Raw genomic sequence first — 25,850 nt, 5'->3', positions numbered from 1 at the left:
ATGGTGTACGAGGATCACTATATGTTGATGACCTCTCGATTTCCTTCACTGCATCTAGAATGTCTCTGATAGAGAGGAAGTTGCAGCTGGCTCTCAATAGAATTTCTGACTGGGCAGAAGCACGCGGTTTCCATTTTTCTTCAGCAAAGACAGTGGCTATACATTTTTGTCGTCTTCGAGGAGTCCACCCAGACCCTGACTTGTATCTCTATGGTAGAAGAATATCCTGTGTAGAAGAAACGCGGTTTCTGGGTCTTCTGTTTGATAGAAGATTAACCTGGGTTCCTCATATTCGTTCTGTTAAGGTGGCTTGTCTTAAAGCTTTGAGTCTTTTGAGGGTTTTAGCTCATACCTCTTGGGGTGCTGACCGTCAGACCCTCCTCCTCTTGCATAGGTCTCTTATTCTTCCTAAAGTTGAATATGGGTGTGAGGTCTACTCCTCTGCAACAGATGCCCGCCTCCCGTTGTTAAAGTCTGTGCATCATGCTGGTGTTCGTCTGGCAACCGGGGCATTCAGATCATCCCCAATTCCAAGCTTGTTGGTAGATGATGGTATACTCTCCTTGGACTTGCGACGCCAGTTGCTGATGATGAGGTGTTGGTATCGTCTTCACCGCATTCCAGACTCAATTTCTTGTGCCATTGTCTCACAGGATTCCCGATCTTCTGTTTTTGAGACCCGTCCTAATTTCCCAAAGCCATTTGGTTACAGGGTCCGGTCTGTTATGCTAGCCCTCTCTCCTGAGACTGGCAATTTGTCCACATCGGATCCCAAGGGTGGGTTCTTGGCTACTCCCTCACGTGACATTCTGTAGGTCCGTTGTTGAAAAAAAGGGCTCACTTCCCTCTCAGGTGTCCCTCTCTCTCTTTTTAGAACATGCCTCCATTCATGAGGGTTCTGTCCCCGTCTATACTGACGGGTCTAAGACTGATTCTGGAGTAGGATTTGGTGTTGTCTTCCCTTCCTTTAGTAGGGGCGGTAGCCTTCCTGGCGTTACTTCAGTGTATACAGCAGAACTGACTGCAATTTTGTATGCTCTTAAAATCATCTTTACTCTCCGCCAATCCGTTTTTGTGATTTATAGTGACTCACGTAGTCTTGTCTGCACTGGAGTCTTTTAATGCATCCCATCCATTGGTTTTATCAATTTTAGAGTGGCTTTTTCTACTTGGCCGCCGTGGCCGCCGTGTAGACTTCTGTTGGGTTCCTGCACATGTTGGTGTGGTGGGCAATGAGAGGGCAGATACTTTAGCTAAAGCTGCGTCTTTTCAACAGCCCCCAGCTGACTACCCACTACCTGTTTCTGATGTAACACCTTACTTGCGGTATGCAATTCGTACGTGTTGGCAGAGACACTGGGATGGTGTTTCTCACAATAAACTAAAAGAAACCTTTCAGAGAGTGGTTGTGCCAAGGGTTCATCCCTCTATGCCTCGGCGAATGGAGGTGGCTCTTGCTAGGCTTCGCATTGGGCATTCTCGGCTTACACATGGGTTCCTCATGTGTGGTGAAACTCAACCGTACTGTGATGACTGCCTCGTTCCCCTTACTGTCCGTCACTTGCTGGTCGAGTGTCCGAGTCTGGGGGGCCTGCGTCAGAGGTTCCTTCATAGGCATGGGGGAGAAGATGGCGCCTACTGTTTATCCTCGATGCTTGGTGAGGCCTCTAACGATTTTACTGATGTTTTTAGTTTTCTTCAGGAGGCGGGCCTCCTTCCACTTTTATAAGAAATTATTTTATAAATCATTCTTTTATTACTTTTAGTGTTTTATTCCTATTAACAGATATTAACTTTATTTTGAATAGACACTTTTTATTTTTGCCGTACCTTCTACTTTGTCATCCGGCGGCATATGACCCTGGCAGTTGCGCCGCCAGATTGTAATTATTTTCAATCAATCAATCAATCAATCTAGAAGTACTTACACCCTTGTCCTCCTTCTATTAGGTTGTCCTCTCCTGTGAGGCGAGTCTCAGATGCGGCAGCAGTGTCAATTTATTATCGTTTCAGATCATGGCAATATGGGCACGCAGTCCTATGGCGTGGTCCTGTATGTTGGTCAGTATCAAGCAATGTTCGTATATTCCAGCCAGCAAAAGTCAGAGGGTTTATTTTGAGTCTTCGACCGCAGTGTGGAATGCTTTGATAAACGCTGTTTTCTGCGTAGGTGTAAGGCAGCAAATGTCTAGGTTACTTTTTCTAAACCTCTCCCCGTCAGATTAAGCTGTTGGGTGTCCGTTTCTGGCTGCTTAGTCGCACTGGGTGCTACTGAAGACATGACATGCTCCTGTGCCATCATGCCAGCGACCACTGAGCCAATGCCGTCAATGTGCAGGATTCGAGCTAGAGAATTCCACCCACATCCATGGCTTATCACCATCACCGTATCCTGTCACCATAGATCATTTAGTTTTGATGATTGGGTGAAATGGGATGTAAATATAGCAGTGGGCTTGTGCAATGAATGCATTTGGTGTGGTGGTGAGAGTGTGTAGTCCTTACCGCCACATTACTTGGCTCTTCTTAGCCTGTGATGGTGGCATGAAGATTCACCACGACTATCTACTAATCAGGGGTGCAGGAGTCTGCCAGAGCCCTGTCCGTCAGGCCGTCTTCTGCAGGACTTCACTCAAGAATTTTACTTTCGTGGTTTACTCCCGTTCCCTTAACCCATCCAAGAAAGCCTGGGTATACTCAGTCTGACCCCCCACTGATGGGCCCTGCAGCATGGGTAACCCTGTCCACCTGTTGAGGCCGAGGGGGGATCTGCCCACACTGGGATGGCCTACAAGGTTTACGGTACGCATGCACCCCTGTGGGAGGTTACACACACACACACACACACACTCAACAATACATAAATACTGATAACTGAGGTAATTACAATTATTTGAGGTCCAACATAATACTTAATCTGATTCTTTTAGGACTATCCTTAACTTTGTACAGTGTTTAAAATGGTACACATTCTATAAACAAATATTACTCAACAAAAAGTACCAATACCGTCTATGGCAACGTTGACAGACATAAAATGGTTGCACTATCACACTGGATAAAACTTTTCATCAAATATCATCTGATTTTTATGTTAATGGAAACATTAACCCCTGAAGCAAGCAACTCGCTCACAGGTTTCACTCGTCTACTCGTAAACGACCCTGTCATCCCAGAAAGGTTGTCTATGGGTCTTAAATTACTCAAATGCTACACAAGCTGAAGGAAATCGCCTGGTCATAACTGGAATAATAAAAAAAAATAGTAGTATATCCACACGCCACACGCTTCAAAGAGTAAAATAATTAAAATGCCTACACAGGGAGAGCTAGTAATTTGGGTCAGAATACAGACTTAGGATTGAGTTAATTATTGAGCACACGGATGCATTATCAAATCTAGCCCCCCCCCACACACACACGGCACAAAATTCCATCATCTCCCTCTCAGTCCTACGATTGGAAGATGCTAGACTACAGTAGAGAAACATTAGTCTACAGTCCACCAGGTTTACATTCACAGGAGCCAAGGGTTGCATCTAATGCAATATCTACAGTATGGTATACGCATATATTCATTTGTTTATTCTTATGCAGATTAACTCATTTTAGTATTCAAGTTCAATAGACGTGAGTGTGTCTTAATGTGAGTACACAACATCCTTCTTCCTGTATTTCTTCCTGCAGAAATAGATGTGTGTAATGGGAAACAACAAATCTTCCGCTTTTACCCTGACTTCTGATCCCCGAGGAAAATAAGAGAAGCATATTCCACTTTCTTAGAAAACAGCATACTCCATTAAGACATAATGTGTCTTTTTTTTTTTCTATTTGTACCGAGGTTCTGCACAGAGACACCTTCATGCGGTGGCACCTGTGTGACTGGGTGACTCCACTTCCTGATTAAACAAACGTTCCTCAGCTGTCTCCCAATCACTCGAAACGAGACGAGGATGGTGGACTTTACAGTAGATGAAACGCAGTTTCATCCTGCAATTCACCGGGTTCCCAATCAGATGAACCTGGGGCAACAAACACGTAGGTTACAAACTGTCAATTTCGAGGCTTGTGTGAAAGTGGCCCTGTTGTATTGGTCTTAATGCTAACTCTATACTGCTCCGGAAGGAATACTCGTTTCTTTGAGGGTCGCTGTATAACGTGCAGGTCACTGACGTTTGAAGAAATGAGCTTATCGACCATGAGCCGGACGGTAGACAAACAACCATCCCTCCCAAACACTATGTCCAGCACATTCAGGCAATAAAAGGTTGACAGAGCTCTGTCAAAAATTAAATTAATGATTGATATAATTACTGAAATAAGAGCTTGCAGCGCAACTGCCAGAGTCATATTCCAAAATAATATCAAGATGAACATGAAAGTGAAGAAAATTAATGACCTAAATGATAAATTTATATAAAACGGTAAGCATTACAACCGATCGGTGTATATAATGGCCTACTTACACTGCTTGCTGTAGTTAAATGGAGTCAGTCTTGGAGGACGACCCATACGAATTGGCGAACTTCGAGATTCTTGAGCCATCAGGCGAGGCGTGTGTCTTGGTTGAAGGGGAACGTACGTCGATGTTAATATCTATGTGGATGTTAATATCTATATGCATATCTATATCTATATATCTGTATATATATCTATACATGTATATACACTCAAACCTCGATTTAAGGGACCTCCATTTAAGGGATTTGGGATTTAAGGGACTACATATTCTACCTGGCAACTGGACATTATTATTTTGTAATGATACATAATGTCTAGGTTATTCACATTATTATGTTTCTTTTTACAGTATCCGTAAAATAATATTCATAATTATATAAATAAGTAAGATAAGTGAAACAATCTTTGCATTTCATAATAAGAGTGTCTTTATATGTGGTTAAACAATGGACATTTTCAAGTAAGGGACATTTTCAAGTAAGGGACAAGTTGAGTCCCCATTTAGTCCCTTAAATCGAAGTTTGATGTATATATATATATATATATATATATATATATATATATATATATATATATATATATATATATATATATATATATATATATCTTTGTTTATTGCTCTCTGGATCCTAACCACACACCATCATCGTAGGGAGGGAAAAGAGGTACAGATGATGATGATGAAAAACTTTGTGCATCCAAAATGTGGTCAGACCTGCCATAAAATACTGTATTTATCTCCTGTCCGATGACGCCCTTTCAGTGTATTTGTGTTCTATCCAAATAATTTAGTTTCAACTTAGAAAGGGTTTCAAACTGTTATGGAGTTGTTTTACTGGTTTATCCAGTCAAGGTAGTTTGGGACACAACTCCCAATACTTAATGAAATAGTCTGGTGCTGTTACGAGTGAGTGATTGATTGATTAACCTAAATCAAAAATGGCGGCTCATCTCCCTCATGTGGCACCGAATAGCAGTGAAACAGACGATACGAAAAGGTAAAAGAAATAAAAATGAAAACACTAAAAGCGCTAAACATTAAACTTACAAAAGAGTCTGAGTGTCTGCATAAAGGAGAGGATTCCGCCATCCCTCTCCATAGCACAAGCATCCTCTCCAAGCACCAAGCTGTGTTAATAATAACGTAAAGAAGACGTAACATGAGGGACAGGGTTAACCTCAATCCAATGACGTCTTTTTCAGATTAATCAGGCCATCATTAACCCTTAAACCGCGGGCTTGTTTTGCTTTGACTTGCGGCTCCCGCGGGCATATTCGCGCTCCGACAGACTCTCTAAAAATATTTGCCAAAAATCAGTTATTAGTCCTAGAATATTAAAATCATATATGCTAATGGTACATACCTTCAGCTTTCTCCTTGGGTGTTTGTTGAGCCTTCGTCGAGTACCGTAGGACTTGTGGAGACTTCTGAAGTTGGGTAACGAAATCTCCACTTTATACTTCCCGACAATTTGTAATATGACTACCACAGCCTGATATTATCACTAGAAACACTATTCTATGATTCTCAAATAGTTTGGAATCCATACTCCAAAAAAAAAAAACACTGTAAAAGCAATGAAAATTACGAGAGCGTATGACCATCCCACTTCCGATCGTTCGCCGCTGGTGTTGTCTATTATTCATAAAAACACTCACAGTTTAAATTTCTGTTACTATATAACACTGATATATATCTACAGTCTTTATCCATAAGTTTCCTTCAGTAATAGTAGTTTATTGTCACTGTAGGGATTCAATTTCTTTCAGTAAAATACGTAGCATTCACTTTCTCGTCCTGTATACTAGCATTGAGAGTGAATGTCATTTTCACCTTCACTCTCATAATTCATAGTATTCATACATGCTAGAGTGAAACTTTCACTTTCATTATTCCTAGTATATATACTTGTATTCTTATAATACTACTCATTTACATTTTTATTTACATTCTCTATTTTGTTTACATTATTTACATTTCTATTTCATTTACACTGTGTTATGCACTGTCACTTGAAGTAACTTATAAAACTATTTTCCACTGTTCACTTATATTTACATTTATTGCTTTCACGTTGTTTACACATTATTTACATGTCCACTTGCACTGTTTTACTCAATAGAAAGATCGTAGTCACTATCTATCAATTGTCAGCCCTTTACCTCTTTCCACACGAGGTTTAGTAGGGGCTAAAGGTCACAGGGCCCTTTGCATGGGGCTAAAAAGCAGCGGAAGTTAGCAGGAGCGAATCCGACATACTTTCACCTTGAAAGACAACAGTGAACTGATAGTGGTGGCCTCCTGCTGCCTGGCTAGAGTGAGTGCAATACTGCCAACTTCAACCTTGTGAGACCTGCTAATATATAGCAATGAAATGATTGGCAGGAAACCAAGACAATACATAATAAATTAGGTAGTTCCAGGTGAATGTAAATAACACTTAGGCTTCTCCCTTCCCTCTTTATATGTATATTTATTACGAAAATATTTTATACAGCATATTTCAAGGGGAAATAAACAGCGAAAATTAGCGAACGAGTGCACATGAGGTGTTGTCAGGTGATAATTAGCCAATTCCAGGTGTATGGCACTATCACTTACCCTATTTCTTTTTTGTATATATTATTTGGTATAAGAATAGGGCATAGGGCTTATTTCTATGGATGAAATCAGTGGAAAATTCCAGGGAAGATTTACTTAGCGTAGAATACAGTGTGGTGGCCTGCAAAAATTAGGTAGTTCCAGGTGAATGTAAATATCACTTAGGCTTCTTCCTTCCCTCCTTATATATATATTTTTATTACGAAAATAGATTATACGGCATATTTCAAGGGGAAATAAACAGCGAAAATTAGCGAACGAGTGCACATGAGGTGTTGTCAGGTGATAATTAGCCAATTCTAGGTGTATGGCACTCTCACTTACCTTATTTCTTTCTTGTATATATTATTTGGTATAAGAATAGGGCATAGGGCTTATTTCAATGGATGAAATCAGTGAAAAATTCCAGGGAAGATTTACTTAGCGTAGCACGGCCAGGCAGGCGAGAGGATAGGGTAATGGAGGGGAGTCAAGAACGGGGAGAAATGGCTAAATTGTCAACAATGGATGGGAGTACAGATGAGATTAGGAGTGCTGACTAGTGCTGGACATTGGCAGTACTGATAGATGATACAAGCCACCACTTGAAAGCCCGGGCGAATTCAAAATAACACAGAATCACAAAAGTGACGCCCCGCAGTATGATCCCTTGATCCCAAACGTCACAAAAGTGACGCCCTGCGGTTAAGGGGTTAAACAATTTTACTGGAAGTACAAAGAACAATTATGGAAGAGTTTATTGAAGGTCATAACTAGTCTCTTAACCCACCACGTCCCGAGCTATTTCGCACCTCCATCACCCCCCAATCCCGAGCTATTTTGGATTTTTTTTTTTTTTGGATAAAACTTCCGCTTTTATTGAGAAACAAAGGAAAATCACCAAGAAAGGGCTTACCGCGGTTCATAAGTGGTCGGAACAGGTGAGGTCCCCTGCGTCAGGCATTGTATTCTGTCACTGATGTGTGAAGCACTCATGTTTTCTATGGTAGGTAATTTTGGGAGAAACCACAAAGAAGACCTCTACATTATTGTATTTGAATTAATAAACAATAAGAATAACAATATAATGGTTTTCAATGACATACATGAAAAATAAGCATTGTACCTTCGCTCGAGCATAGCGAGTTCGGTCAGAGTGGTAACATGCTATGTGCTAAGTTTCCTGTTTCAGTCAACATATAATTTTTTCTACTTGTATACTACTGTTTCAATGCCATTTTACCATTTTGTACTGTATGTAAATGTTTTCAGCTGTTTTCATTCATTACGATGACATGTAGCATAACTATAGCGCACATCTGCTTACTCAGCACACTCGCTATGACTCTTATCTCAACATACCATATTGTTTTATCACTTTCATAGTATTGTTATCTTTACATTGAACCTTTCCTCCACCACTGTAAATGTTTTCAATTATTTACATTCATTATGAGGGCATTTAGCAAAATGCTAGGGCATATTCACATAGCAAGCACACTCTCTGCCACTCGTGTTTCAACTTCTACTGTATTTCTTCACTCCCAATATACTTCCCCACATACATTACACCCTATACTGCACTATACATATTTACGGGCCTTATTTATTTAACTGAGCGTCAGAATATCGCACCAAAATACCCTCGCAATGAATGTTTCAACTAAGATAATACTCATACACATACATACTAATTTTCCACTTATATTACACCCGTTTCCACTTGTATACTCCTATTTACATAATTACGGGCCTTATTTATTCCTCTGAGCATCAGGAAATCGCACCTATATACACTTGCTAGGAATATTTTGACTTAGAAAAAATTTCAGCACTTACAAAACTTTCAACTTATGTTACACCTGTTTGCATTTTTTGTACTAATATTTACATATTTACGGGCCTTATTTATTCCACTGAGCGTCAGAAAAGCACATCTACATACACTTGCTGGGAAGGTTTCCACTTATAAAATATTTATGCCCTTACAGATTTTTCCACTTATAATACACCCGTTTCCACTTCCATGCTACTATTTACAGATCTACGGGCCTTATAATTGCAATGAGCGTCTGTTTGTCGCATTATTTCTGAGTATGAGCGTCATATCTCATTCACACCACATCAGAAGTGCATCAAGGTGTGATACTCACTGAAACAAGGGTGAATACAGAGACCCACGTCACACTCAATGCACTCATAGCGGGTGTCTTGTCTCTGAGTGGTGGATCTCACACGGGAATTGCTACACACGACACCTGCGTTGGAGCCTAGGTCAATTTGGCTGGGGAGGTATAGGAGTGGGGAAATAATGGGCGGATATTCTCAGGGGAGTTTGGGCTGCAGGGGTAGTGCGTGTGAGGTGTTGAGGCCTTTCAACCGCATACCGGGCAAAAATCTCACGTGTAAGCTCCCTCACAAACCCTTCAAAGGTTCCTGAACTTCTGTTGTCATGGCGTGCAGGTGGTGGCAATTCAGGGCAGTTATACCTAGCAGGTGAAAGAAGACCTTCTTGTACCACTTCATCGTGGTCCTGGCACACTCGACAGTGGATATCATGGAGTCTGACTGGTCCACCAGGCGCATGTTGCTGTTGTAATCGAGGACACACTCAGGTTTCCATATGTGGCGCCTGTTCTTGCTCCGGTAATCCACGGACTCTGTATGGTGCATCAAGGGGCGGTGAACCGTGGACAAGAGGCTGACTTCTCTATTGTGGTTCCACACAGTTGCAAGTATGTTGTTTGCCTGGAAGAAGACAACCTCATTTCTGTCAAGTTTCCGCCCCACCTTGACCATGTGACGCCATTTCACCTTGATGGTACCACAGATTCCCGTGTCATGCCTGTGTAGATAACAAGTGAGAAGAGGGCTATTGTACCAGTTGTCCAGGTACAGGACGTGACCACGATGAAGGTTGTCTTCTATCATTGTCTTTACCACTGCTCCCGACAGTCCAATACTCCGATCTTCTATTATGTCTGTCTGTGCGCCGGTGTACAAGACTATGTCTTGCACATAACCAGTCCTACAGTCACACATAACAAAGATCTTGAACCCAAAACGGTGCCTTTTGCTGGGTATGTACTGCCGAAATGAAATATTGCCTCTCCACAACACGAGACTCTCGTCTATGACAAGGTCTCTATAGGGATAAAATGAGGAATGAAATGTTTGCCTCAGGTGATCAAAGACCAACCTAATCCGCCTCATCCTATCTGTGTCATTTGCATTTGCAGGATCATCAGCATCGTAAAAGTGGAGGCGACTTAGAATTTGCTGAATACGATTACGGCTCATGACTTGGCCAAATATTGGTTTCAGCATAATAGGGTCCCTTGTCCAGTATGCTGGAATTCTGTTCTTTCGTACAATACCTACGACAAATACCAGGGCAAAAAATAAAAACGTTTCTGGAAGAGAGACGGGGTAATTATATTTGATAGAATGCCTGCTCCTTGTGCCCAGTCTTTCACTCTCACGGTGCTGGCTGCTAGCGAAACGGTTTGTTTGGTCCACTATTTCCTCCACAAAACCCTTACTGAAAAAAAGATGAAAAAAAATCCAGCCTGGTGGAATTAGGGTGAATTCCTGGGGCAGTGCAGCCAGCGTGCCCCTGCTCAGTGAAGGGGAGAATGATGGGAGAAAAATCATTCCCATCCTCCCAATTCCATGACACAAATCCCTCTTCCCCATCGTCGCCTTCGTCTGGGTGGGGAGGAGATGCTGGCAGGGGAGGTTGGGGAGGAGTGCGGAGGGCTTCCCCACTCGCACTCCTCTTCTCTTGGCCTTTCCCCTTTCCCTTTCCCTTACCCTTACAGCCTTGTGGAGCATTAGGGGGCCGTGGGGATGAAGTCTGGGAATATTGGGGAGCATAAAACGTGCTGGGGAGTGGTTCCTGCCCACCTTCCCCCTTCATCACAACGCCAAGTGATTCATCACGCACCCTCACTCACCCACGTATCTGGGAATATTTGGGAGCATAAGACGTGCTGGGGAGTGGTCCCTCCCCACCTTACCCCCCATCACAAGCCCATGTAATTCATCAGGCACCCTCACTCGCCCACGTGATACGCTCCGCCACCTCACACCTCCACGAGAGAGCGATGACTCACTCCTGCCACTCTCACTTTCTATACTCATCCCTGCACTTTCCCTTTCACTCCCCACTCCCTCCACGCCTCTTTCACTCTCCTCAAACAAAAGACTAGGCCCATACCTGCTTGTACGACGTGGTGTGCACTCGGGGCAGCGATGGGTGATAATCTCTTGGCTGTACTATGTGGCAGCACGTCCCACGGCTCTGCCCTCGTCCTCGTCCTTGAATTTGGGCTCCACATCACATAGGGGCTGCCGAGAGGATGTTGCACGTTGTTTTTGTGCAGGGTGGCCCTCTCTAGCAGCACGATAAGTTACACAGCGCCGCTTCCTGGGGGACGAGACCTCTTCATCACTGCTGCTGGTTTCCACCTCCTCTGGTTGGACATAATCTTTGTCCACAACCTCGTCATCCAGTGGGGAATCACTGTCGCCTGTGAAGGCATTCAGGGTGGCTTGGATTTCCTACTCAGAGAGACCTCTATGCACCATGTCTGAGCAGGACCGCTGCTAACAGGCGAGTGATCGAGCCGAGGGTGAGCACGGGATCGTGCGGTGTCGCTGAGTGTCCCCGCCTGGTGGCAGGTAGGGGAAGATCAAGTGACCCTACATACCAAAAATCAAGGGTGAATTTTGAAAATTGTGCAAATTATGCACCTTGCAATTGTGCGACGTACCAGTACGTCGACGGGACTGGCAATTACAAAATGTTGCAATGTACTCATATGTTGATGGACGCCTTGGGTTAAATGCTGCATAAAACTGTCAAGATTATTATCCTGGTTACTAGGCTGGTGTCATAAGTTTATTATTACCTCTAAAAAATAATATTAAACTCAGGAAGAATTTCTCTTGTCCAAGGGGTTCAGGAAAGATATATCTGACTGCCTAAGTTCAGGTTAAGACATTTTTTTGTCCCAGCCTCAATAAAATTGCCTGGGGATTTTAAGATCATATTATGAAAGATATCTTATGTCTGCAAAACCAAGCTTCCTGTGTTTACTTCTTAACTACCATTATTTTTTTTTTTCCCACCTCCAGTTAATTCTTTCCGCGATACGATAAACTTTTCGGATTGGTGTCTCTATTCTCGTGCGTTAAGGAAGCTCTCTAACAGCTCTTCCTTGGCGATTTATTTTGCTTATCATGATACCTTTTACTGTCCTCTTCTGTTCATTAAAATAATTAAAATGCTATCATTCAAAGCACAAATGAAATACAAATTGATATTGACCAGATTTGTCCAAAAATAAACTTCTAAGGAACAGGTGTTAGGGAGCTTCCCTACCTCTACTAGTGGTCTCTCCCAAAATAATATTAACTGCCAGCAGGAAAACTAATTTAAGACGGTACCGTGATGAAATGTTTAAACAACTTAGGCCCGCATAACATCTTTCCTTAGGCGATTCATTTTATTTATTACACTTTTTTGTCCTCATCTGTTGCATATATACTTCCAGTATCACCATACCCCGCATAAATAACGCAAACATAAATATATATTATCCACTAATATCCATAAATAAATTGAGAAGAAGAGGTGTTAGGTAGCGTCCAGAATATGAACTTTAGATCTGTCTATTAACAGCTCGAGGATGGTTAAGGCACACAAGTTTTATCCCCGTCTCAGTTTTCCCACAGGATATGACCAGCAGTATCAGTTTTCATCCAGGTCCCTAATACAATGCTGAAAAACAAACTCAGGTTCTCCCAATTGTGAGCTGATTGTACTAACAAATGCACCACCAGCTGGCATGAAAAAAAATAACAATATTTCCGAATATTTTTATCACTAAGAGCCACAAGCTTAATTAAGGTCCTAGGAATCATAAGGCCAAATTAACCCCCCTTTTTTTCTGGGGGGGGGGGGAGGTTCATATGAGGCATTGACTAGGTGATTTACTGAATATTTTGCTGCCCAGTTTTCCATCATCTGAGTCCTTCGCAGCAGGCAGTCAGAAAATATGAATGGTCACCTGCATAGGTAAATAGAGAAAAACCCTTATCCTTAATAATCTCATCTGTACCTCTTGGTTTCCTTGTCCAATTCTGGTTGTGGGATGGAACCATACCGTCGGCTGCCAAGTTCTGTAAGGGTTGTGTCCACTTGTTAACGTGGCAGTCGACGGCATAGCTTTATTTTACAGGCATTTTGAAGTCCAGTTACAATGATTCCGAAGACTTCATATGTGCGAAGCGTGAATTTAGCTCAGCTTATGAGAGGTAATGAGGTCTGGTCGAGATGTCGCAGCAAATAAGTGATAAAACTTTTGTATGGGCGTTAAGGAAGGAAAAAAAAATGTCAGGTAATGTACTGTATTATTTTTTAAGGTTAATTTAGCACGAGAGAGGAGTGGATTCCTGATGGTAAGATCGTGTGGTAAGTCCCAGCTGAATCACGGAATAAGGAGTTGCATTTCTTTCTGACTGTTCACAAAAGTTTCACAGAACTAACTGGCACATCATGTAATATACCCCTGTTAATAGGAGCGTTCGCGTGAAGAGGAAAATCTCCCAAACACCGCCAGAAACCATGTCTCGTTTTCGTTTTGACGGTCTAAGGGGGTCTTAGTTAAACTTCAGTGTTCTTTTTCTGATCGATATTTACGATATTGGTTAAGCAAATGCCTTTAAAAAAATGTAAATTACTCTTCCTTGTGCTATTTCACCCAAAATATCGCCTAAAAATTCGTATAATTATATATTCTTCCCTAAGGAGGTTAGGATACTATCTGTCAATATGACTGTATTTGGACTGTATGAATCAAAAAAGGCGTATGCATAATGGCATTTGTATATAATCTGACCTGTACAAAAAATGGCAAGTATGGTCTATCCATAGTTTAATATTTATTAGACTCTAAAATGTTACGGCTTATCGAAGCCTGGTGCTGCCAGACGTACGAAGCAAGCCAGCTGATGGAGTAGGTCACAGAGCGAGGAAAGACACAACTGTTTTGGTTTGCTTGGAAAACTTGTTGTACCCGAGGCAGCAACTAAATATCGACATGCTTTCTCGAAGTGAATTAAGTTTTATTCTTAATCACAGGGAGTTTAATGTGTTAGTATGAATTATAATAAACTATTATTGTTGATGAAAGATATACATATATATTTCTATGCATGCATAAACCAGGCTGCAACCGCTGTGAAATATTTTTTATATTACTATATTTTTTCATGCTGCATTGACAAAGCACTGTTTTATAGAGAAGAAATAGAATACTTACATATTTTTACAATATATAAGATGCATGAAAAAGGCCATTCAATCATTGCCCGACGTGATTTTTTTCCGTCTGAAAAATTAAAATACCGGTGATATCTGGCATTTCTCCAGTCGTGCGAACGCTACTATTCCATCACATTCAAGCTAGAATGTTTGAGTATACCTGATTCAGTATTAATGTCCAAGATGTGACATGTGATGGTGTGTTTCTCTCTGCCAAAGTGTCGTATGCACTGCTGAGTCTGTGTCCAAAGTCACAGAAATGGCTATCCCATCACTTTTAATGGACTCGCTACTATGTGAATCATAATCTAACTCTCCTTATTTTATTATGTGCTGTCTCTAGGAAAGATATCATTATTTCTCTTGCAAATTGGAATTCAAAGAGATTGTGGGTACTGGGGGTGTGGATGCTTGGTATTCCTTTATGCTCTTCACAATGACCGACTCTATACAGGATCCATATTGTCCCTTGTGCAGTGTACGGACGTCGTGTATGGGCAATATCTGCTTTATAAAACATGTTGTACTCTAAGGTTTTTCCTTTCATCAACTCCAGTCCTGTCTTGGACTCAGTTCTCTGCAATAATACATTATTATTATTTTTTCACTAATATGGGGGACACAATTCTTCAGACATTTTTTCTTTGGTTGCTGCTTGCTTTCATATTCAGTCCTTCAGCAATATGGTGTTTTCTGTGCTTGTATTCCATGTACCTTCAGGCGATGTTATTTATGGTAATCAAAACCCTCATAGTGATTGTGTTAGAAGCAGTCTCCATCAAAGTAACACTAATTAGTCTATACACTCACCTCTTATTCTTCCGCCCATATTCCTAATGTATTTAGTAATGGTTAGTTTCATTCCTTCATGCATATTAGTACAGTTGTATACAACTGGAATAGTCAACATTCATGGTGCCATTCCTTTCCCTGTAACACTATAGCCCGTTTTCCCGTCGGTTAAGGAAGTTCCCTAACACCTCATCTAAGCGTTTTATTTTGTACATTACTCTTTATTATCATCTTGTAGGCCATTTAAATCACTGAAATTACACGGCGTTCATCATAAATAACGTAGGAATTGATATTAACCAGCCATATCCAAAATTACATCGCTAAGGCAGGGGTGTTTGGGATCTTCCTTAACCGACAAGAATACTGGCCTATGACTGACAGGGGCCTTGTGAGAAGAGTGATGAAAGACTACCAAAGAAATATGACAATTAGATGTAGAGGCAATGAAGGAACAGGGATACCAAAGAGGATATGGAATGATGGTGTGAAAGAGGCAGGGGCTTCGAAGTACAGAGTCTCGCATATCTAGGAGGAGGTGAGGCGGGTATGGAGCAAAACGGAATGAGATGATATCTGGGGAGGAGAGAGAGAGAGAGAGTTGAGAGTTGCAGTCAACGCTCTGTAGCCGGAGAGAGAGGTGAAGTGACAAGAGTAAACGGCATAACAATCAAGGGTGTCCAACTAGAAATTTGAAGTTGATGTACAGTATGGTCGAGGAATAAACATGAGGAAAAAAAGGCAGACATAATTCTCCACGACAGACAGGAGTATTGTGTATATATTTGGGAATATGTTAACGATGCACTAACTAGGTTCGCTTCTAACTAACTAGGTTCGCTTCCAGTCTGTTATATTAATTCTCATTGCATATATAGCCAGTTACAGCACAACATAGAGAATACACCAGAAATTTCACTGGGTTAAGATGATAATAACATCACGTTTAAACTGAGTAATAGTATTTTGGCAACGTAGTGTGAAATTAATTATGCAGCCAACCGTTAATTAAGTGAAAGAGAGAGAGAGAGAGAGAGAGAGAGAGAGAGGGGGGGGGGGTTGGAACTTCAAGAAATCACAACACGAAGTATTAACACACCTCTTTAAGGGCATGGCAGGCCCTACCTTGTCTTCGTAAGGTTTCCAAACAGCAGAAACTTCCATCACTCGGATACCTTCCCTACTGAGTGTCTTCTCGATCATCTCACTTTTATACATCAGCGCCAGGCACAGAGCGACGACGCAGAACATGCTCTGCTCTGCCGCATTTTGCTTGGCTTGACATTTTGTTTTCCGGGATGAATAAACAACGTGACGAGAACAAAAACAGCAAACTTACCTTAGAAATAACAGTAAATGCCTCCCAAGAGAACTGATCATTGTTGGTATTATTCTTTCTTTGGTGTATCGAGTCTGGAAAATAGTGTGGTATCTGGAGGAATATTTTAGACCATATATCCATAGTCAAGCTCACGTATGATATCACGTAAATGTAAATGAGCTTAGTCTCATTTATCTATGTAATTATGCTTGCTCCAAAATTATATGCATAGTAGGGATTAATAAATTATACTTTTGATTAATTCATGCGAAATATTTATTTAAGACACACAATGGAACATGTCATTTGTAAGTCACGTTAAATCTTACAAGTAATACAGAACTACTAACAGATAGCAATGTCCTCACTCAGCTGGCATTCGTGTGTGTGTGTGTGTGTGTGTGTGTGTGTGTGTGTGTGTGTATCGATAGACGAGTGATAATTTCTTACTATTAATTCAAGACATGAACAAAGTACTTCATAACAAATCAAGATCATGGAAAGAAATCCTCTTCAGTAATAGTTTGGGAGATCGTGACGTCAAAGTTTTCGTGCAAAACCAAATAATTGGCCAATTCAATATCAAGTCGCCCACTTTGACCCTACGTCATATAGGCTGTATACCAATGATTTTATGATTAAATAATACATTCAAAGCAGAAAAAAACGATACAGAACGCTGCACCATTTTTCCAGTAACAAAATTCATTGCTTTTACTGGTAAAGTCCCTCATAAAACGACGGTAGTAGAACGTTGAAACGTAATTATGGACGCTGATCCTTCAGTCCAAAAATAGCTTTTTGTTTATCACTAATTCTGGCTACTTCTCTCCTCAGAAAGTAGAAATCGTTTAAGTACGTTAAATAATATACACATTTACAGAGGCAGCAAGCAGGAACATATGGTCCATAACAGGAATGTATTTTGACTTTCGCGTTTTTCATCTCGAAATAATCTTTGCTTAAGTCGCACTGAAAAGATTTACTGTACTCTCTCCTTCAGCCCTGCTACCATGTTAGTCAGTTCTACCTACTTCTGTATTTCCTCTGTATCCTTAAAAACTGCCCAATTGCATATTTTTGCACTCTATTAAATCAGATCGTCCATCATCTACACATTGTGTGTAATGTTGTCTTCAGGTGACACTACACTGACCGACAACCCAAATGGTTTCGTGTAGTCCAAAGAACCGCATAAAGGCCTGGCGGTCTACTGGTGAAAGTACTACTATCGGATGTGGTCTGTAAGGCAACCAGTGAGTGTTTGGAATTTGTGGGCATGAGGTGGCCGAGTCGGTAGAGTTGGCTTGCAGTCCTGAGTGGGGCAGGGAAGGGTTTAAAGATGTGAATTTCTTTTAAGCAGATTTTGATGACTGGCTGCAAGACCCGTCCACATGTGATAATACCCATGTTAGTACCAGTATGTTAGTCCTGTGATGATGAAGGACGGGGTGGTGGCTGCGTCAGCAACTGTCGGGTCACTGCTCGCCCTTTCTTCAGGTTAGCTTAACAGTCCATTCAGAAGATCTTTATTATTATTATTACTGTTATTATTATTATTATTATTATTATTATTATTATTACTAATACTACTCCTACTACTACTACTACTAATAATAATAATAATAATAATAATATAATATTCTTAATAGCATAAGTTACATAAGCACACATGGTATGGCTGAGAGAGTACAAGTAGGCTATTACAGACTAACAAAGTAGTCTGAGCACAAATACAAGTGTCAAGAAAAACGGCAGAGAAACAACTGAACAGATATACAAGGAGAGCAGAAAGATAAGTTTAACAAGAATCAAAGGCAATTATGTTCATGTAACAGGAAGGTAATATACAGTAAGACTTTACGTAAAATGCACTGATGTTGCCAGTGCTAAAGGATTCGTCATTTTTCAAACTGCAATCGGTTATTTTACTGTATGAGGCGAGACGCATCCTGTGAACGGTGATGTATAACGCCATAGGGCAGGTAGCAGTGTACACTCAAAGACAGATTAGTCAGTCTGGAAGCAATATAGCTCAAGGAACATGCTGTGTAAAGGATGGCGACGGTTTAGGGTTGAATGTTATAGAATGTACACAGATTACTCTGTTCAGACATTTCACGTGAGTGATCACTTGTTCGCCCCTGAGCTATTTTATGTCAGCACTTTTTTTTTTCCCGACGCTGGGCATAAGCTTCACAGCTCGTTTCCTGAGGCCCATCAGTCTTCTGTATACTATACACCTATACATGGCACCCGCTTGCGCCAAAACCCACCGTCCATATAGGACCATATTGAATACCGTACATGCTAGGGTTGTCTCATCACAGGAATGTTCATCGCATCCATGTAGTCACGTTCTGAGGATGAATTATATATAGTCAGTGGAACAGCATCAATACCTTAGGCAGATTTAATGGTTTCATCATTTAGCGTCTTCTTTATACTGTCTCCTTTTCATTTAGTTTTTGCGATTCACAGACCATGTTATGAAATCACAAGAAACTCGTATTAGGTATAACGTCATTATCCCCTTCACCACAGCTAATTTCTTTTAATCACGTTACCTCCAGACGATGTATTTATTTCATTTTTTACTGTACTGAAGGAGTGAATAAAGCCCGTGTGTAGCTCCTTCAGGTCAAAGTATCCCTCAAGCAGAATAATATCGTGTGAATGTGGCAAAAATAAGCTTTCAGTGACTCCTGTGTGCTAAAGGGAATTGCCGTTTCAACTGGTGCTGGAGGGGGACGCCTCGCAGTGGCACCGATATAGCCGGTCGACTCACTGCCCTGTTATACAAACATCCCTCAGCTCTCTCCCAATCCCTCGAAATATGGTGGACTGCAAGAGGAGGGCAGCTTCACCCGGCAGTCCACCGAGTTCACGCTCGGATGAGCAAAATGCTGATACTATACGTTTTCAATTTAGTGATATTCCTTAATATTTTCTTGCAATCTTCACACGATTTTATACAACTTAGGAGAGACTTTTCAAACTTGAAGGGTTAAAATTTCTTCCAATAACCTTTTCCCACCTTATGATCCATATACAGCTCAAAATATCATTTGGTGGCGACAGGAATATGAATGAGAATACATCAACAAACAAGAGGGTCTCATCATCATGACTAGAAAATAATAGCCTATACGTCTAACATCAATTTTTCTTCATTTAAGCAGGATGCTTAATGTACTGCAATTCCAGTTTTGTTGTAGGCAACATCCCCCAGGGAAACACATAAGCTAGTCCTTTTGGCAATGCCTCACGCATTTATCTCGCTATTAAATTCGTTAACCCACTGACTCAGCTAATGCATTTTACACCATTTTCTTACTTTCTCTTTTTCCTTACAACTTTTGTCATCTTGAGAGAGACTTTAAAATGGGAGGGTTAGATAAAGTCTTCATTAATTGGAAATGGAAGGGTTAGATAAAGTCTTCATTAATTGGAAATGGAAGGGTTAGGTAAATTCTTCATTAATTGGAAATAGAAAGGTTGCGTAAAGTCTTCATTAAATGGAAATGGTTAGGTTCAGCCTCCCTTAACCCACATCCTCTGAAACACTCTTCCCAAGCTAAACACAAACGTCTAAGTAGACATTTTCCGTCTAAGTAGATATTTCAACACAACCAACCCATATAGTGGACCACACAATCATTCACACATGACTCAAACCCCCGGAATCCGATTTCCCTCAAAAATTACAATAAAGACTTGTTTCCTATGGATGTAAACAAAATTTCTTAATTAGTTACCGTTTGGTAACCAATGATGTTCAGAATTCTTCTGCTGATTTTTGCTGTAACAGAGGCAGGAACGGGGCAAGAGAGAGGTTTGGTCCAGGACCAAGGCGATGATCGCCACCCCTTGAACGCTGTCCCTGACCCCCTAGACCCCGGACGCTCCCCCAGCCCTGACCCTCTACAGAACATGGGTGTGTTCGAGGGGAGCGGTGTTCGTGTGGTGGTGTCGCATGGAGAGCAGGAAGTGGTGGGGAATAGGGAACAGCAACCACCCCCAGCCCACCCTCACCCCTAGGACGCCACATACCCCTCCCGTCCCTCCTCCCCAGCGCCCCACACACTCAGCCCAGCCCCACGCCCAGCAGGACATAGGTTTAGCCTTTGTGGGGCAGACTGAGAAGGCCTATGTGGTAGAGCAGGGGGGCCGGTTGAGGTGCGGCGGGTGAGGAAGGTGGTGGTGCCTATTGTGCTGCCCCTTCCAGTAGTGTTGCTGCCGATTGTATTCGTGTCCTGCCTGTGGTGCTGTTGTTTTCTCCTCCTAAGGGCCCTGCCTGGAGACCGTATCTTCATGAGTTACGGAGACTTTTCAGCACCTCTTGTTTAGCTGTTTACTTCTCTGCAATGTGTCCTATTCCCTACAATACTACATATATCTTTATTTATTTACCACGTTTTCGTACGAGGCCTTGGAGCACCTTTACTTCTGGCATTTTACACTGCCCTTAAGTTGCATATTAAACTTTGTGTGTGTTGTGTAGTTTTACTTGGGGTTGTAATTTTGCTGGCTTAAACGACTATGTATCACTGCTTGCATATTTAGTAATGTTGGATTAAACGTCATCATTCTCTTGTTTGTCATATGCATTTGTAATACAGTCATATGGTCATATCCTTGTGGACTTACGGGGCTTTCTAGCTGATGATAAAGTTGATAATGCCAGGTTAATGATGGGATCGAGCTGGTTGCATGATCAGTGTTATGAAATAGGTTTGGCATCCTCTTTTTAACATGACAGTCGTCGGATTGGCACCGGCTGATTGGTAACCATGAAACTACGTGTCAAAAGTATGCCTGTGAGGTGCAGTCCGAAATCTAGAGGCTTGAATGGTGAGTGAATGAATGTGTGGTCTATTTCACTGGGTAACGTATGGTTTATTTCTCACAGTCATTCGTTTTTTTTTTTTTTTTATTCTTTGCTTTCTAGACCTTACTTAACACCGGCGGGTAGGAATAAGAGGCGGAATGATGACGATGAGGAGGAGGAGGAAGAGGAGGTAAATGAATCGTGTCTATAAGCAATCAATGCAATAATTATGTACAAATAGATGAACTGAGGTGCAGTTAAGACTCGTGAGATTCGAAGAGATGTTGGATGGGAGAGAAACACATATTAGAGTTTGAATTGTTTATTTTAACGTTTTGGGCTACACAGGACCCTCTTCTGAAGATGGATTCTGTGTAGCCCGAACCGTTGAGAAAATAAAGGTTTCAAGCTCCAAACAGCCTCTCTCTGCCACCCAACATTTCCAAAGAAGACTGTACTGATATGGGCACGGATGAGAAGAGATGAAGATTATGTGGTATTAGAGTAACGGTAATGGAGGTAACTACAAGGAAGGAAAGAGAGGAAGGCCGAAAAGGAGGTAGCCTAGATGGACTGTGTAAACGAAGATTTGAGAGAGCAAAGGACTGTCGGGGGAAGCGGTGCAGGACCGAGCTGTATGGCGATGATTGGTCAAACACACCGACTCCATATAAAAGTGGGAAAATATGAACAATAAAGCAGAAGACTTTTGTGCATGCTGTTTCCTACTACATAGAACCTTGCCACACCCCATCTCTTACGTGAGAAGTGGAGTTAGGATGATGATGATAATGATGACGCTTATGATAATGGTGGTACTTTGACATAAATGGTTTCCAAGACCACTTTAAAATAATTCGGTGCTAAAAGTGATGGAATACTAACAGACACACAGAGACACCCTCACTTTTTCTTACTCTCTCTCTCTCTCTCTCTCTCTCTCTCTCTCTCTCTCTCTCTCTCTCTCACTGTTTCTCTCTCTCTCTCTCTCTCTCTCTCTCTCTCTCTCTCTCTCTCTCTCTCTCTCACCCACACAAGCGTTTGATAATTACCCCGTGGATATTTATTGCATATATGGATGGGGTTTTGAGAGGGAAGTCAAAATACAAGTAATGGAGAGAAGGACGTCGTTAGTAATGAAGGTGTATTCTCTGTAATGCAGGAATTTCCTCAGATTCGTGAATTTCGTTTATTTATTTTGAGTGTTTACTACCTTGTTTCCATGAATAATGCACATTTCAACCTTTACCTCACTGACCTGTAAATCTCTCTCTCTCTCTCTCTCTCTCTCTCTCTCTCTCTCTCTCCCTGGATTCTTCCTTTTTCTGTCGCCTTGCATAGATCTCTAAACACCTTACTCTGATTAATTTCAGCTTCTCTGGCCATATATAGTTTTGGGAGCAGTTGGGATCGCTGTGCTTGTTGCCTTCATCAAATAGGCTACCATACTAGATTTAGCAGTCTAGGTTTCTGATTTTCATCCTTCTTTTCGCTGGTGTTATCACAGCCAATTTATCATCGGTGATTACATCAATCTCCATCACTAAAATATTTTCATTACTTTTTTAAAAATATAATTCCACTTATCTTCTTTAACCATCAGCATTTGTAGGCATTGGCATAGCCAGAGGGGTGCGGATCATCCAAGACCAGTCCGACTATAAGAGAGTATACTGAGCGAGTTAAACGCACGAGAACAATGTGCCCTCCAAGCGAGGAAAGTAATTTACTTTCATTAGGTGAAGACACCTTGAGTTACGTCACAGCAAGGGCTGAAACAATCAAGGGAATATGGTATCAAATTGTATTCACAGGACCGTATAAATGAGTGCATGTTGATAACATTAATTCACAGTGAGCTCATACTTCCATACCTTTGGGCTGCTTTACACGATCAGTGTCGAACCAGTGTTTCGACGAATTGTTTCGATGTTGTGCTCGGGCACTGGTCATGTTGGCGGCATCAGCTGTCTACACGGTCAGTGTCTGAGCACGAAGTCGCTACCATGCATCTAAACCATACTACGACACTGATCGTGTAAACAAGTCCTTTGTGAATCTTACTTGAATTGTTCTTTTTCAGTATTTTTTAAAGCTAATCTTCATATGTGCGTCATCCATGTTTATTGCTACGATACTATCTATATCATTTCTTCACATATACACGTTGCTTAGTGCCAGCCTCTTACTTCTCTTGTGTGTACCCTGGGATACATACAGTTATAGCCTGGTGAACAAGCCTACATCGTTTCTATCCTTAATGACGTAAAACAGCTTGTACAGCACCCTATCCGTATCGCTGACCACCTTGGAGAGAGTCCCAACATACATAACCTCTTCTTTACAACTGATCCATCTGCTTACACTGTTAATATTTCCTCTCCGTTGGGCTTCTCCCGTTACAACCTTATTATCTCAACCTGTCCTATCGCTCCAGTACGGCCTGTGGATCCTCCAGAGAAACGTCGGTTGTGTCACTTTGGAGCTACTATTTGGGAGGCCCTCAGGCAGTACCTCTTTGATTTTCCCTGAAATGGTTATTGCTTCCATGGCCGGGAGCCATCTGAGTGTGCCTGGCGCATTACGGAGGTTATTCACTCGGGCACTGAAGCATACATTCCTTTCTCACATACTTTGAGTAATGCAAGCAAGCCTTGGTTTAATCACGCTTGTTAAAATGCTGTCCACAACAAGGATAGGGCCTACAAAAGGTACCAGAGACAGCCCACCCCTGAATCACTTCTTTTCTATGTTTCTGCCCGGAATCATCCTAAGTCTGTTCTTCGTTCTGCTAAAAATATTTCATCCGTACTAAGTGCTCTCAACTCCCCAACGCGAATACTTTCTACTCCTTCTGGCACCTTGCCAAAAACCTTTCTAACAACCTTACCTCATCATCCTTCCCTCCTTATTTCTACTCTGATGGCTCTGTGGCTATTTCTTTTACTGATAATGCAGATCTACAGATTTTCTCCTCCAGTTCCACCTTAGATTATTCCTGTGATGTTCCTCCATCACTTCCCCCCTCTGACTTCCTCATGGCTGACATTAAAATTTCTTCAGCTGATGTATTTTCTGCCATCACTGATCTCAATACTACAGTAACAAGGCATATGAGTCTGATGGGGTACCTCCTGCTGTCCTCAAGAACTGTGCATGTGTGCTTACACCCTACCTAGGTAAACTCTTTTTCCTTTGTCTTTCAACTTGTACCTTTCGATCTTGCTGGAAGTTTGCTCTCATTCATCCAGTCCCAAAGAAAGGTGACTATTCCCAACCTTGTAACTATCGCCCAATTGCTTTAACATCCTGTGTCTCAAAAGTTTTTGAGTATATTCTTAACAGAAAAGTTTTAGAAACTTTTCGGTCACAACCTTCTTTTTCATCGTCAGTATGGGTTCCATCAGGGACGCTCCTCTTACGATCTTCTCACCCATATTTCAGACTCCTGGTCATCCTCCTTTCGGAACTTTGGCGAAAGCTTTGCCATTGCACTTTACATCTCAAAGGCTTTCGATTGAGTCTGGCATAAAGTTTTAATTTCCAAACTGCCCTCTTACAGTTTCTATCCTTCTATTTGTGCCTCGATCATTAGCTTCCTTTCTGGCCGTTCTATAGCTGATCTTTTAGACGGCAGTGTTGCCAGGTAGGTGGGTGCTGTTGGCGCACAATCCTTCCCGAAACACGCCCAAAACGCGCACGAACTGTCGTTGCTTAGCCCAACCCAAAATGCAGACGTGGTTCTTAGTTTTCTGCCACTATTTGTAATTTTTTTGCGATTTTACCATGCATTTGGACATCTGAGTGCATCATCGTTAATCACCTCTGTCATCCTCCCATTCATTCTCTTTGTTAACATGATAGCTGAATGGAGAAATTATAAACACTGACCATTGCTCATGGCTGTGTAGAATTCCACATCGAACAAAAACTAGATTCTTATATTACTTTAACAGAACATTTTGTACCCACATAGGAAAATGAAATAAAGAACAATGTACTACAACGAATATAGATTTAATGAACGTTATAGAAAATAACATTGTTTAAAATACGTGCACACTCCTTATTACACAACCTTGGGAATCAGTCATTACACTAGCCAGGTTAGTCATTCTGTTTCGTTGGGTTATCCCCAACCAGACATTTCATTATTCTGAATCACCACAGAGTTCAGTAGAAACTGGCAATAACTATGGCACACAGTGACGTTAGTCAAAAGTCGCTACACAGGTTAAAAGACTTCTTTCCTATCCTTATCTCATTCTAGTAGTTTAGTTACTCTTTTAGGAGCTGCGTGGCATGGGCCAAATGGCCTACTGCAGTAATCCTTTCTTCTTATGTTCTTATGTATGTTTACTTGAGTGCCTAGACATAAACTACAGTATATGGGAAAAAAATACTTAAAATGTTCAACACACTCTCAGCATTTGCTTTAGCGTAAATATCCTGACCAAACAGCTTTGACAATGACTGATTGGGAATGAACTCGCTACAGCATATTGCATGCCTAGACATGAACGCCCGGACATGCA

General features: G+C 41.5%; 1 long non-coding RNA gene across 1 annotated transcript in view; it reads right to left on the bottom strand.

The window, feature by feature from the left end:
- LOC145395615 (uncharacterized) overlaps positions 1–16,332 on the bottom strand; it is a 147,287-nt gene extending 130,955 nt beyond the window's left edge. Inside the window, exon 1 of the long non-coding RNA XR_013896645.1 lies at positions 16,289–16,332. This is a non-coding gene — a long non-coding RNA (uncharacterized LOC145395615). The remainder of the gene's footprint in view (positions 1–16,288) is intronic.
- Positions 16,333–25,850: the final 9,518 nt, after the last annotated feature.

Source organism: Coenobita brevimanus, chromosome 32 (genome assembly GCF_032717465.1).
Source record: "Coenobita brevimanus isolate Jiangsu-jjx chromosome 32, ASM3271746v2, whole genome shotgun sequence".
Lineage (NCBI taxonomy): Eukaryota > Metazoa > Arthropoda > Malacostraca > Decapoda > Coenobitidae > Coenobita > Coenobita brevimanus.
Note: the sequence above shows the minus strand (reverse complement) of the source record. Positions and strands in the feature narration are given on the sequence as shown.